Source organism: Cnephaeus nilssonii, assembly GCF_951640355.1.
Source record: "Cnephaeus nilssonii genome assembly, chromosome: 24".
Lineage (NCBI taxonomy): Eukaryota > Metazoa > Chordata > Mammalia > Chiroptera > Vespertilionidae > Cnephaeus > Cnephaeus nilssonii.
The window spans coordinates 4,592,505-4,605,698 of record NC_137095.1 but is presented as its reverse complement, the minus strand read 5'-3'; positions in this window follow the sequence as shown (position 1 = coordinate 4,605,698).

Below are 13,194 nucleotides of genomic sequence, written 5' to 3'. Positions count from 1 at the left end.
CTGGTGATCACACAGGGATGTCTGCCTGACAGCCGCACCATTTCCCAACCAGCCCAGCCAGATACAGTTCACCATCCGTCCACCCACCACCCTTAGGGCACCATCCATCCACCCACCACCCTTAGGGCACCATCCATCCACCCACCACCCTTAGGGCACCATCCATCTGTCCATCCACCCTTAGGGCACCGTCCATCCATCTATCCACCCACCCTTAGAGCACCATCCATCCATCCACCACCCTTAGGGCACCATCCATCCATCCGCCCACCCTTAGGGCACCATCCATCTGTCCATCCACCCTTAGGGCACCGTCCATCCATCTATCCACCCACCCTTAGAGCACCATCCATCCATCCACCCACCCTTAGGGCACCATCCATCCATCCATCTATCCATCCATCCACCCACCACCCTTAGGGCACCATCCATCCATCCGCCCGCCCTTAGGGGTACTGGGCTCCCTAAAGCCCTGGGCAGGGCACTGGCAGGGTACAGAGGCTCATAGGAGATGAATCACCCCCAGCCCTCGCCCAGCCAGTGTGGCTCAGTGTTTGAGCATCAGCTTATGAACCAGGAGGTCAGGGTTCGATTCCCAGTCAGGGCACATGCCTGGGTTTTGGGCTCTATCCCCAGTAGGGGGCGTGCAGGAGGCAGCCGGTCCATGATCCTGTTCCCAGCGTCCCTGGTGGACAGTAAACGCTCACCTGGGAACACTCCTTCCGAGTGCAGGCCAGCCACTCCAGAGCCCACACCCCCAGCCGCCACCTCTAGGGGGCGCTCACACCCCGGGCCATTCTCCACCTGCCCTAATCCCAGGAGACCAGGTCTCAGAAGATTAAGGACCGCTCCCATCAGGCCCAGAGTCGGCTGAAATTATTCAAACTCAGCCCTGGCTGGTATGGCTCAGTGGATAGAGCATCAGCCTGCGGACTGAAGGGTCCCAGGTTCAGGTTCCAGTCCGGTCAAGGGCATGTACCTTGGTTGCAGGCACATCCCCAGTAGGGGGCGTGCAGGAGGCAGCTGATAGATGTTTCTCTCTCATCAATGTTTCTAACTCTCTATCCCTCTCCCTTCCTCTCTGTAAAAAATTAATAAAATATATATATTTTTAAAAATTAATAAAATATATATTTTAAAAATTATTCAAACTCAGCAATCCTCAGAGCATCCACGTCGGCTATTTAAGGGTCATGATTCTACGCCTCACAGACCCACCGAAGAGCAAATCAGACATGGTTGCTGCCTTGCCGAAGTCTAATTAGGAACACAAACCTGAAACAAATAGCCACACAAATCAACATCTATACTAATAAAAGGGTAATATGCTAATTAGACTGGATGTCTTCCTGACAAAGGCACGGTGGCGGGGGCCAAGGCAGAGGTGGTTAGGGGCGATCAGGCCAGCAGGGGAGGGCAGTTAGGGGGATCAGGCCAGCAGGGGAGCAGTTATGAATGATCAGGCTGGCAAGGGAGAGCAGTTAGGGGGATCAGGCCAGCAGGGGAGCAGTTAGGGGCAATAAGGCAGGCAGGCAGAGAGGTTAGGAGCAATCAGGGCAGCAGGGGAGTGCAGTTAGGGGCGATCAGGCCGACAGGGGAGAGCAGATAGTGGCAATCAGGCTGGCAGGCAGAGAGGTTAGGAGCGATCAGGCCAGCAGGGGAGAGCAGTTAGGGGCGCTCAGGCCGGCAGGGGAGAACAGTTAGGGAGATCAGGTAGGGAGGCAGCGGGGTTAGGGGCGATCAGGCTGGCAGGCAGGTGAGCGGTTAGGAGCCAGAGGGACCTCCCCCACCCCATGCACAAATTTCATGCACTGGGCCTCTAATGTAATTTAAAAGCTTGACAATGTATATGAGGGGGAAAATGACAGAGTCCTTGTGAGCATAAGGGGGCAGGATGTGCTTCTCAACGAAGACCTGCAGCAAGAGCCAGGTGGAGTTGAGGGGAAGAGCTTTTAAGGAGTGAGAACAGTGGCCGTGCAAAGGCCCTGGGGCAGGAGAGAGGATTATAGGCTGGGGACGCAAAGAAGCAGGGACTGGACAGTACCTCCGCTTCTACGGACATCGTAAGGATTTTGGAATTCTCCCTAGAAGTAATGACCTATCTTTGAAGGGTTGTAAGCAGAGAGTCATCGAATGTGGTTTACTTTTCAAAAAGACAGGGAGCAAGAGGGAGCCGAGTGTGACGATGCGACGTCCGGGCAGGGACGAGGATGGAGCAGCTACACAGCGGCAGAGCTGGGGTTCGAACCCTTGCAGCCCGGCTCCTGGCTCTCTGCCATCCGGCTTCGCTGTGTGGGCTCCGGCGGGGCCGCTGGTTGGGGAGTCCCCGGCGGAGAGGGTGGCAAAGCCTGCTGCAGGGGTGCCATCCGGGTGGCCACTGCGTCCTCACCAGAGCACCAGCCAGGCCGCTACGTCTTCACCTACAGGGACCTAACCTACACCCCCGGTCCCTTCAGATTCAAAGCAAGATTTCGCGACCCATGAAAAGACAGAACTGCGGCTGCCAACGGGGGGGGGGGGGGGGGGGGGAACCAGTGGCCTCCCATCTGCCCCTGACCTCCCGTGCCCCCCAGGAATGATCACAAGGAGTTTGACCTCTCACCTCCCACGACCATTAGAGTGGGACCTGTTGCTGAAGCCTTTCAAAGCCCCTGGGCCCTCCTTAGGCTCCCTGTCTTAGGCTGGCAGGGGAGAATAGTTAGGGGCGATCAGGCCGGCAGGGGAGAGCAGTTAGGGGCGATCAGGCTGGCAGGGGGGAGCGGTTAGGGGCTATCAGGCAGGCAGGCAGAGGGGTTAGGGGTGATCAGGCAGGCAGGCAGAGAGGCACAGGCAGGAAGGGAAGAGAGGGCAGCACGCGGAATGGTTAGCATCACGCGCTGCCTACTCACTGGCGTGTGCTCATTATCAGCTCACCTGCAGCTAATTGGAAGGATGTTTGTTGACGCTTTGTTTTCTTACTCATCTAATCACAGGCAGGGGAGGTTTTGCAAGTTACGCAGCCAATCCAAGAACTCAGTGGTCAGGAAATGGGGTGCCAGGAGCGGGTGGGACAGGGGAATGAGGAAACCCAGCTGGACGTCCCGGGCCTTTGCGCCTGGTGTGGGCTTCTGTCCTGCCCCCTTTGACACACCCATCTGCAAAGCCTGCCTCTGTAAAATCTCTGGGACAGCCGGGCGCGTTCCCATTTTATCTCCCCCAGCAGCTGGGACCCGCCCCAATGCTGAGAGCATGCCACGCCACTCATGACTAAGAGCTTAAATCTTCTGCTATCCTCGGCCCAGCCTCCGTCATGGTGATGGTGGAGGTGTGCAGCCTGTCAGTGGGTGATGCTTGAACCCTGATGAGGCCTGGAATGCCTTCTAGGTGTTGGGGGGTGGCGATGGGGGCGGCAAAGAATCAAAGACTTGGTGTTGGTTCCCCCTTCCTTGGACCCAGGCAGGGAGGAGGCATTGCACAGACCTGAGGTGTCTGACTTGGAAGGAATGCATGGCGCACGGTACCACCCAGCAGGGCCTCCAGAATTAAGTCCCACATCCTCACAATATTTTTTTAAACTACAGGAAGAAATAGAATCTATACTAATAAAATGGTAATGTGCTAATTAGGCCGGATAGACCAGACATCCTTCCGGATAAAGCCATGGTAGTGGGGGCCGAGGCAGAGGCAGTTAGGGGTGATCAAGCCGGCAGGGGAGGGCAGTTACAGGCGATCGGGTTGGCAGGGGAGGGCAGTTAGGGGCAATCAGGCCAGCAGGAGAGGGCAATTAGGGTCGATCAGGCTGGGAGGGGAGCAGTTAGGGGGTGATCAGGCCGGCAGGCAGAGGTGGTTAGGGGTGATCAGGCAGGCAGGCAAGCAGTTAAGAGCCAGCAGTCCTGGATTGGAGAGGGTGCAGGCTGGGCTGAGGGACTCCCCATACATGAACTTTGTGCACCGGGCCTGTAGTCTATATTAATAAAAGGGTAATATGCTAATTAGACCGGATAGACTGGACGTCCTTCCGGACAAAGCCACGGTGGCGGGGGCTGAGGCAGAGGTGGTTAGGGGCAATCAGGCCGACAGGGGAGAGTGGTTAGGGGTGATCAGGCAAGCAGGCAGAGGGGTTAGGGGCGATCAGGCAGGCAAAAGGGTTAGGGGTGATCAGGCAGACAGGTGAGCGGTTAGGAGCCAGCGGTCCTGGATTGCGAGAGCGATGTCCTGCTGCCTGCGGGATCAGGCCTAAACTGGCAGTTGGACATCCCCCGAGAGGTCCCAGATTGGAGAGGGTGCAGGCCGGGCTAAGGGATCCGCCCTCCCGTACACGAATTTTGTGCACCAGTCCTCTAATTGTAAATAAAATGTCAACACTTAGTTTTATGTTATAAGAAATTTAAAAGTGAACTATTTCAGCCCTAACTGGTTTGGCTCAGTGGATAGAGTGTCGGCCTGTGGACTGAAAGGTCGCAGGTTCAATTCCAGTCAAGGGCATGCACCTTGGTTGTGGGCACATCCCCAGTATGTGCAGGAGGCAGCCGATGGATGTTTCTCTCTCCTCAATGTTTCTAACTCTCCCTCTCCCTTCTCCTCTGTAAAAAAATCAATAAAAAATATATTTTTAAAAAGTGAACTATTTCAATGCTTTACCTGCTGAGCTCTATCTGAGGGTGTCAGACCAAACCAGAGGGCAGAAGTCAGTCTAGGCACAAGGGGCCGTGATGCAAGCCGGTGACCCCAGCAGCCTGCACCTGGAGGCGGGAGGATGACTCCAGCAGGAACCAAGGTGCAGACGGAGCATAACCGGCTGTGAGTTCTGCTCCCCGAGGAGAAACATGATCCTGGACACTGAGTCTGCCTCTGGGCATCCCGAGTGCAGACAGGCTCCCTGACTCTATCCCCATTTCACAGACCAGTAGGCTGAGGCCCACGAAGGCAGCCAATCAGCAACAAGCTCAGTCAGGAACCTCTATGTGCCCCCTCCAAGGACTTGAGATCAGGCCGGGCTAGGTTGTCACCTTGACATGACACCACAGGGACAAGACTTTGTACAGCAGCGCCCTCATCACAGACATGATTTTTAACCCGACAGGATACAATGGCTACGGTGTCAGGCGGGTTTAAACATCATTTCCACCACGACCAGACGTCAAAAAACGCTGTGATGGCAAGTGGGATTGAACGTCATTTCCGGCCCCGCCATTTATCAGGGGAGTTAGAGCCCCATACACCAAGGTTGTGGGTTTGATCCCCAGTCAGGGCACATGCAGGAATCAAGGAATAAAATGCAACAATATGGGCAACAACAAATCGATGCTTCTCTCTTTAAAAGTATAATAAATACCTAAAATAGCGTCATTTCAGATGCAACCACGTGACTGCTCCTAGGTCAACTGGGTTTAAACGTCATTTCCATCCTCAGGAAGGTCTACAGGACTATGCGGTCGCACTCAAAACACGTCATTCACGGCGCAGTGAAAAGCGGCGCTTGAACAGAAGTCATACCCGTCGCAGGGAAGGTCAACATGGCGACGTGAACGGGTTAAAACGTCACTTCCGTCGCGAAGGAGGTCCGATGGGTGTGAGTCGCGTTCCGAAAACCGTCATTTCCGGCGCGACGAAGACCGGGGACTGGGGTCGCGCTCCAAAAGCGTTTTTCCGGCGCAAGAAAGGTCCTACTGGCTGCGACTTAGATGGGTTACGATACGACGTCATTTTTACCGCCAAGCGACGTCAACATGGCTGCGAATCAGCCAACAGACATCCAAGTGAAACTTCACGCTGCCGGTCATCCCCCCAAAGTGGATTTACACGTGTTTTCTGCCGCGTCTAAACGTCACGCTTGCTGCGGTCTGACGTGTCCTGCGACGTCATGACGTGACCTGCTACGTCATTTCGGCAGCGACCGGACATCCCTCCGAGGTTTGGTCTCGTGGACGTAATCGTTTCACGGGCTGCACCGTAAAGTCGGTTTACACGTCATCTCCGGCGCCGGGAGACGTCACGCTGGCCACAGCGTCGCACGGGCTTAAAAGTCGCTTCGGTCGCGAATGCAAGGGGCTTTGGGGTCGTTTCCGCCGCGGCGTGATGTTGGGTCAGGGCCTCCTCCTCGGGTTTTCCCGTCCCTCCAGCGGGGACCGGACTTCACGGCGGCCGGGGAGTCAGCACGGGAGCCCCTGCCCGGATGGGACGGCGGGGGTGTATTTGGCCCATCCCTGAGCCGACTTCCTGCTGCAGGTATGCAATCCCTTTATTTTTTAAAGTTGTTGTTTTTTAAATATTGTTGTATCGCAAATCAGCGAGCTGGACAAGACGCCTTCATGAGCCAATTAGGCCCTAAACGGTGTGGCTCAGTGGATAGAGCGTCGGCCTGCGGACTGAAGTGTCCCGGTTCGATTCCGGTCAAGGGCATGTACCTTGGTTGCGGGCACATCCCCAGTAGGGGGCGTGCAGGAGGCAGCTGATGGATGTTTCTCATCGATGTTTCTAACTCTCTATCCCACTCCCTTCCGCTCTGTAAAAAAATCAATAAAATGCATATTAAAAAAAAAGTTTATTTTAAAAAAATGAGACAATTAGTTAGGAGTCATCTTCATTGTGTGTAGGTTCAGAGCAGGTTACCTCTGTCCAATTCTGAACCCCCAAAGGAGGAAGCATTCTCTTTTTATATCTTTTCAGGTCCTTGTGTAAGTTATTTTTACAGACAATTTGTAACCTTGAGTACATATCTACACTGAGTGGCCAGATTACTATGATCTCTGAACGCATAATAATCTGGCCACTCAGTGTGTGTGTGTGTGTGTGTGTGTGTGTGTGTGTGTGTTAGGCCCGGTGCATGAATTCGTGCATGGGTGGGGTCCAGCCAGCCTGGCCAGGGGGAGGGGACATGGGCGGTTGGCCGGCCTGCCTGCTGGTCGAACTCCTGGTCGAGGGGACAATTTGCATACTAGCCTTTTATCCTATAGGATATACACTGAGTGGCCAGATTATTATGCGTTCAGAGATCATAATAACCTGGCCACTCAGTGTATACAGACATCTGGCATCAGTATCAGCGTATCAGCCCCTTATGTTAGAAGGCTAGCTTGCAAGGTCAGACAATTAAGTTTATCTTTTCTATTATTCAAGCTAAAAAAACAAAGTCATATTTTACAGAATAAGAGACTGTCTAAAAATAACATCATTGATGTACAGGGCAAGGGACTATCTAAAAATAGCAGAGAACTGCAAACAGCAGTTTCAAACAGCAGTTTTTCCAAAGGAGGGATTATGATGCGTCAATATATTTTATTTATTTTTTACAGAGAGGAAGGGAGAGGGATGGAGAGTTAGAAACATCGATGAGAGAGAAACATCGATCAGCTGCCTCCTGCACACTCCTTACTGAGGATGTGCCCACAACCAAAGTACATGCCCTTGACCGGAATCGAACCTGGGACCCTTCAGTCCACAGGCCGACGCTCTATCCACTGAGCCACACCGGTCAGGGCGATCCCTTTAATGTTAATTTTACCTGAGGGCCCTGCTTCGTTTCCAAGGGGAGTGGAGCGCCTTCTGGTTAAACGGTAGCGGGAGACGGTAGATCCTGCACATGGTGGGAAAAAGGAATTTGGTTCTTACCGCGTGCCGTCCATGACAGTGCTTTGAGGTGGTTCATGCATTAAATGTGAATGGACAACAGTCAAGTTTCTGTGAGAAAACGGGAGGATGTGTTGATGATGTCCGGGTAGGCACGTATTTAAACAGGATACAAAACGCTCTGTCCTAATGGAATTGATTGATAAGTTGTTCTAGTTGAAGCCATCGGTTAATAAAAAAAGGCTCGATTCAAAGAGTGCAAGATAAGCCAGGGACTGGGAAATATATTTACAAAACCTGTACCCAACCACGGGCTCCTAAATGTAGTGCGTAAAGAACCTCTACAGATCAAAAAGGAAAAAATATTACCCGATTTATTATTATTTTTATTTTTAAAATATATTTTATTGTTATTTTTGCAGAGAGGAAGGGAGAGAGATAGTCAGAAACATTGATGAGAGAAAAACATCGATCAGCCGCCTCCTGCACACCCCCCCTCCCCTTCCCCACTGGGGATGTGCCTCCAACCAAGGCACGTGCCCTTGACCAGAATCGAACCCGGGACCCTTCAAGAGTCTGCAGGCTGATGCTCTATGCTCTAACCACTGAGCCAAATGGGTTAGGCTTACCCGACTTTTTAAAGTAGGCAGATGACTTGATAAGGAAGTCCGTCAAAAAGCATATACAGGCCGGCTGGCGTGGCTCAGTGGTTAAGCGTCCACCTATGAACCAGGAGGTCAGGGTTCAATTCCTGGTCAGGGCACAGGCCCGGGTTGTGGGCTTCATCCCCAGTGTGGGGCGTGCAGGAGGCAGCCGGTCCATGATTCTCTCTCATCATGGATGTTTCTCTCTTCCTCTCCCTTCCTCTCTGAAATCAATTAAAAAAAAATATTTTTAAAAAGCACATACAAATGACCAGTTAACATTATCAACAGAAAAACTCTGTATTTTCTTTCCAAAAATCCCAGTTCTTCCCAACTGTACCTTAATTAGGGCTGAGCGTGTCTCCCCCGGTTACAGAAACATGGAGAACTTTGAGGAGCATCCTGACCAGCCTCCATCACTGTCGTCCTCTCTCACACGGCATCACCTGTTCCTGGAACTCTCTTCCTGGGGTGCAAGTGTGACCGGGTCAAAGCCTTCGCTTCCACTCTGTTGTCCCCTGGATAAGGTCTTCTCCTGTTAGCGTGGCTTTAGACCTTTTATGATCTGGCCTCTGACCACCCCCAGCCTGTCTTCCTCTGGTGGTTGGGTTCTGGTTTATATGGAAACTAGAGGCCCGTTGCACGAAGAGATTCGTCCAATAGGCCTTCCTTCCCTTGGCTTCTAGCACCAGTTTTTCTCCGGCACCCGGGACCCAGGCCTTCGCTCGGCTAGAGTCTGCCATCTTCGTCTTCACTGCGACTCTGGAGTCTGCCGTCTTTGCTGCGGCCAGAGTGCCTCCTGCTTCTGTAGATCCCCTCGCCCCCGCCCTTCCTCTCATAGCAGGCCTCATGCCCCGCCCGGCCACTCTGTGCCTGGAGCAACTGGGTGGCCGCCATCTTTGCCTTCTAACTTGCATACCCCCTCCTGATTGGCTGGTGGGCGTAGCAGAGTGATGGTCAATTTGCATGTTTCTCTTTTATTAGTGTACATAGTGTAGATTGCAGTCTGCCCCCCCCCCTCCTTTATCGGCGCTTCCTCCTCAGCCTGACAAACTCCTACATGTACTACAACGTCCTTGTGCCATCAGGGAACGCATCCTGTGTTCCCCTCCGTCCGAGCTCTTGCTACGGGGTTTGCAGGAAGCGTGGGGGTGGCTGTCTCCTTCATCAGTCTGTGGGCAGGTCAGAGGCTACATCTTCTCTCCCGAACCCCCAGTGCCCAGGAGAGGGCTCTCCCCCACAGGAATTCCTTCAAACAGGAAGGATTTACTGCAGACGCAACAGGTGCAGCAGGTCAGGTTGCAGGTGTGGCCGGGGGACGAGCTGCTGTGGCCACTTCCCGGTGGGGCCCAGGGTTTTCTCTGGGGCCCCAGTTTTCTCAGGCAGGGCCAGGCCTTTGCTGATGGTGCCTGGAGCGCTTTGCACCCCGAAAGGGGCTCCTGGTTTGCAAGGGCGGCTGGGCCTGTGCTGCAATTCCACTTGTGAACACGAGGTGGCGCTCCGTGGCGGCCTATTGAGCAGGCGCTGGGCGCCCAGCTGGCCGGCCTCCAGAATCCAGGACCCAGAGTAAATGAACTGGGACCCGGATGGTTTGTGATGGTGAACGGGGCGGAGGGATGCCTGCATGTCCATACGCGAGTGTAGGACGGAACCTCCAAACGGCACTTTGTGGATGTGTCCTGGGGTGCGCCGGCCCTGGGTTTTAGTCCTGGCTCCGCTGGTTCTGGGATGGGACCCGTCTCGCTCTGGGCATCAGGTCCCCGGCCCGCAGAGCAGCGTTCGGACTTGGGCGGCTTTAAAGGAGGGGAGGTTGGCAGAGTTGCCGGCATCCTTCCTGGCACCTCCAAGATGTCCCGTCAATACTCACTTCCCTGTGGGAATCCTTGTGTCGGGCTTGGCCTCCTTGCCAGCTCCTGCTCCCCGTGCCCTTTGACAATAGCTTCTCCGTCTGTCCGACTCCCCCGCCTGGGGACCCCTGAGGACAGGGCGGGTCTGGTTTTCTCTGTCTTCAGAGCCCAGCCCAGAGCTTTCTGGGTAAACACTCAAGCGAAGGATGACTGACGCCTGAGGCCGCCTCCTCCCCCACCTGCACCCCAGACACAGACCCGAGTCCTTCAGGTCCGAGTTGGTAGCTGCCTTTGCCTCGGCCGCCTGGCTGCAGTCCTGCCCGCAGGAAGGTGGCCTCCTGGGCTGCCATGGCTGAGGAGGGGGCCCCTCAAGTCCACCCAGGACCCCCTGTGTCCCGGGCAGCCAGGGGCCGGCCACCGGCTTGGCGGGCAGGGAGACACACAGAAGGGGCAGGTGGGGGCTGGCAAGGCCCTCCCTCTGTGGGGGGGTCTGTTGGAGGCCCTGGCCCCCGGGCAGCCCCTCTGTTCCTGGGGGACGAGGGTCAGGCATCTCCCCTGAGCGGCTCTTCCCTGGTGGGGGGCGTGCACTCCCCTTTGGGCTTGCCAGCCCTCCCAGGCAGGGAAGGGGAGCGTTACCATAACAACACTCAAACCTGTAGAGAATTTCTGTGAGTTTATTGGAGCCAAACTGTCGACAATTACCGGGAAGCAGAACCCCAACGGATGGGGATGATGCTCCGGAGAATGGGGGTTCCATCTGTGTTTACACATTGCAATCAAAGGAGGGATGTCGGTGGGTGACATGAGATCCATTGGGGATGGATTAGGGAGGCGGGAGCAGGCAAAGTGGGGGGGACCGCTGGGATTGGATAAAAAGTAAGATGATGGACACCTGCTTCCTCCCGTAGGTGGGGCGGGAGAGTTTACAGTCCGCAGTTAGCTCATGACCACAAGGGGTCCTGTGCTTTGGGGCCGGGAAAAGGGAAATGGCTGTGACCTGACAACCGCGTGCTGTCACAGATGCAGAAAGACCACAGACGGGCTCCGGGAAGGCAAAGGCGGACCTGGTCAGGGACGATCCCGGCCTCGGACGGGACTCCCCACCACCCTGCTGTTCAAGTTTAATGTCAGGCCATGGGGGGGGGGGCCTACGGGAGGTCTCTGAGTGTGCAAGGCCGCCCCGAGGCCTCCCCTGAGCTGCTCAGCTCAGCACGCGGCCCCTTTTTATCCAGCGGAGTGACCCCAGGTCCCCTGTGGTTGAGGGGAGACCTGAGCAGGTGCCGGCCCTGAGGCCTTCACTCGTCTTCCACGCGCACAGGGCCCCGCAGACACAGCCCCCAGTGACACGGGGGATCCCCCGACCTTCACCTTCAATCCTCCAGGTTCCTGTGGAGACTCCGCTCCTGTGACGTTTCTCTTTACATGCATGACAGTTCAAATCCCTGGAGAAATGGGAAGTGGGGGTAGGAGATTCTGGGAACCCCCCAGGTTTTCTAAGCTGGGGTGGGGCGCAGATCGAGGGCGACAGGAGGGGCTTTCCTTTGGAACGTACCTCTTGGGGGGGGGGGTGGCGTCGCCAAATGCCAGAAATGGGTCACAGAGACACTGATTCAATGGCACTTCTGTTTCTTTTCTTTTTTAAAATATAGAAATTACTTTCAGAGAAGAAGGGAGAGAGAGAGAAACATCCATGATGAGAGAGAATCATGGATCGGCTGCCTCCTGCACGCCCCACCCTGGGGATGGAGCCCGCAACCCGGGCATGTGCCCTGACCGGAATCGAACCATGACCTCCTGGTTCCTAGGTTGATGCTCAGCCACTGAGCCATGCCGGCCAGGGATGTGTTGTTAATCTTTTTTTTTTTTTTTTTTTTGATTTTTTACAGCAAGGAAGGGAGGATAGAGAGTTAGAAACATCGATGAGAGAGAAACATCGATCAGCTGCCTCCTGCACACCCCCCACTGGGGATGTGCCCGCAACCAAGGTACATGCCCTTGACCGGAATCGAACCTGGGACCCTTCAGTCCGCAGACCGACGCTCTATCCACTGAGCCACGCAAGCCGGGCATGCGTTGTTAATCTTGAAGACACACGTTAAAACCACCATGAGCTGTCGCTGCTCCTCCGCCTCAGCACGGCTACGTTACACGGACCGACAACACTAAGTGTTGGCGGGATGTGGAGCGCTCGGCCTCCTGGGTGTTGGGAGCACAAAATGGGAGCTGGCTTTGGCCTGCGTTCTGGCAGCTTCCGATGAAGCTAAGCTTATCTTGACCGAAACAAACAAAACAGAACACAAACAAGTCATTTATCACCGAACCGGAAATTCCACTCGGAGGCATTTACACAAGACACATGGAAACTTGCCCCCACAGGGACGGGGGCAGAGACCAGGAGAGCCGGCTCCTTATCAACAGACGCACTGTGCGTGCGGCCCAGCAGCCAACCCCCAGGCAGCACCTGCGGGGAATGAGGGCCTGTGTTCCCTAAACACCTACATGCAAGTGGGTACAGCAGCCGGAGTCACCACAGCCCAGACTGGACAGCATCGATGTCCATCGTCAGGAGAGACAGTGACCCGGTGTCGCGTCCTCACCAGAGACGGTGACTCTGTGATAGGAAGGAACAGACCAGCCCTGGCCGGTGTGGCCCAGTGGACAGAGTGCCAGCCTGCTTGATTCCGGTCCAGGGCACGTCTGGTCAGGGCTCGTGCAGGAGGCAACCCATCGATGTGTCTCTCACATCGATGTTTCTCTCTGTCTCTCCCTCTCTCTCCCACTCTCCCTGAAAATCAATGGAAAAATATCCTCGAGCGAGGATTAACAAAAAAAGGAACAGCCCTGGCTGGTGTGGCTCAGTGGATAGAGCGTCGGCCTGGGGACTGAAGGGTCCCGGGTTCGATTCTACTCAAGGGCACATGCCCGGGTTGCAGGCCCGATCCCCAGTAGGGGGTGTGCAGGAGGCAGCCGATCCATGATTCTCTCTCGTCATTGATGTTTCTCTCTCTCTCTCCCTCTCCCTCCTTCTCTGTAATCAATAAAATCACATTTAGAAAAAAAAAGAAATTCTTAAAATTCTCCCAGTAAAGGAGACCAGACAGAACACAACACCTACATCTCATCTTCATCAAGTCTGAGGACTGGTAACATGATAG